Raw genomic sequence first — 2,204 nt, forward strand, 5'->3', positions numbered from 1 at the left:
CCCATTTTCCTCATCTCCTAGTATTCAAGCCCTGTGCAATCTCCTGTCTTTAAGTGTGGGTGGGACCCATGACTTGCTTCTAATCAGAGAATACAGCAAAGGTGCTGAGATGTCACAGATAGAGAGATATACCATGTTCTTCGATTGGAAGAATCAATACTGTCAAAATGACTATACTACCCAAGGCAATCTACAGATTCAATGAAACCCCTATCAAATTACCAACGGCATTTTTCACAGAACTAGAACATAAAATTTTAAAATTTGTATGGAAACACTAAAGACCCCGAATAGCCAAAGCAATTCTGAGAAAGAAAAACGGAGCTGGAGGAATCAGGCTCCCTGACTTTATAACACAAAGCTACACTAATCAAAACAGTACAGAAATGGTGCACAAAGAGAAATATAGATTAAGATCATAACTCACAACTTCTGTCTTATTAGAAAACTGTCTCTGCTAACTCTCACCCTTGCTGGCATTTCAGCTGCTCTATGGAAAGGTCCAAGTGATAAGGAACTGAATGTGGCTTCCAGCCAACAGCAAGCAGGTGACTAAAGATCTCAGGATGACAGACCTTAAGGAACTGAATCTTGCCAACAGCCATATGAACTTGGAAGTGCATCCTTCCTCAACTGAACCTCAGATGACACCACTGCCCTAACCAGCATGTCCTTGATAACAGACTTGTAAGACCTTAAAACAGAAAACTCAACTAAATCATACCTAGATTCTTGACCACTGACATTGGGAAAATAAACTTGTGCTGTTTCAAGCTAAGTTAATGGTAATATCATTACACAGCAAAAATGAGATCCAGAATATTTCCACAATGTGAACAAAATAGTTTTCAAATATTTTTGTGTAAAAAATTTTAAGCAAATACAAAAGTCAAAACAATTGTATAGCAAACACCAATATAAATAAGACAGCAATGCTCTCATCAGTGCTTATGAATAACCAAAATTATGGAGCAGAACATTACAGGCAGACCTCGTTTTATTGCACTTTGCTTTACCGTGCTTCACAGATATTGCAGTTTACAAATTGAAGGTTTGCGGCAACCCTGTGTTGATTCAGTCTATCGGTGCCATTTACCCAACAGTATTTACTTACTGTCTCTGTGTCACATTTGGTAATTCTCTCAATATTTCACCCTTCCATTATTATTCTATTTGTTATGGTGATCTGTGATTAGTGATCTTTGATGTACTATGAGGAACCACTGAAGGCTCAGATGGTTAGCATTTTTTTAGCAATAAATGTTTTTTAATTAAGGTACGTACATTGGTTTTTTAGATATAATGCTATTGCATACAACAGACAACAGCATAGTGTAAACATAACTTTTATATGCACTGGGAACCAAAAAATATATATGACTGACTTTATTGCAATATTCACTTTATTACAATGGTCTGGAACTAAGCCCACAATATCTTTGAGGTATGCCTCTGTACTATAAGAAGCAAAAAAAATTAGGCAACAGAGCTAACTGAAATATGTACTTATAATTTTTAAATAATCCAGTATTTTCGAACACATCTTATCCAATTTTAATTTCCACGAAGTTTTTTCCTTAAAAGGATAGACTATTTCTTGCACAAGGCCATGCTAATCTTCTCGGCATTGTTCCAATTTTAGTATATGTGCTGCTGAAGCAAGCACAAGGATAAGATATTATTAGTCAATGATTGAAAAATTAACAAAAAATATTCTTAATATTTATGGGTTATATTTGACAAATACCTTAGTAGAAAAAATTAGAATTGATTCTTTGAGAAAATTAAAATTCAATTTTTTTTTCGAGGAAAAAATTACAACATGGATTTTATTTTGTATTTGAAGGACAGAAGCAAATTAATTACATTTACAGTTGGATGGATGCCAAAGTTGTTTTTATGAATAATTAACATTGGGAATGCTGACGATATACTGAATACCTTATTGTCATAAATGCTTTAAGAATATAAAACAGTTACAGTCATCATGTCCTTCTGATCTCTCTTCCTATATCTAATCCTTTCATTTCTTTAAGAAATCATTTTTTTTTTCAGGGCAAACAGCATGATAAAGGACACATTGCTTTGCTTTTAATAGTGTTGTAATTTTCATGTATAAATGTTATAAATTTCTTACTTTAGTGTATTTACTTATGTGTATCATTTACCTCGAGTTTTGTAAAATCCATCTTCTAAATGCTGTT

At 33.6% G+C, this 2,204-nt stretch overlaps 1 non-coding gene across 1 annotated transcript; it reads right to left on the minus strand.

Annotated features, from left to right (window-relative positions):
* Positions 1-1,563: 1,563 nt before the first annotated feature.
* LOC117309771 (U6 spliceosomal RNA) lies at positions 1,564-1,666 on the minus strand. The gene has a single exon (XR_004524068.1). It is a non-coding gene; the product is annotated as a U6 spliceosomal RNA (small nuclear RNA).
* Positions 1,667-2,204: the final 538 nt, after the last annotated feature.

Source organism: Tursiops truncatus, chromosome 1 (genome assembly GCF_011762595.2).
Source record: "Tursiops truncatus isolate mTurTru1 chromosome 1, mTurTru1.mat.Y, whole genome shotgun sequence".
Taxonomy (NCBI): domain Eukaryota; kingdom Metazoa; phylum Chordata; class Mammalia; order Artiodactyla; family Delphinidae; genus Tursiops; species Tursiops truncatus.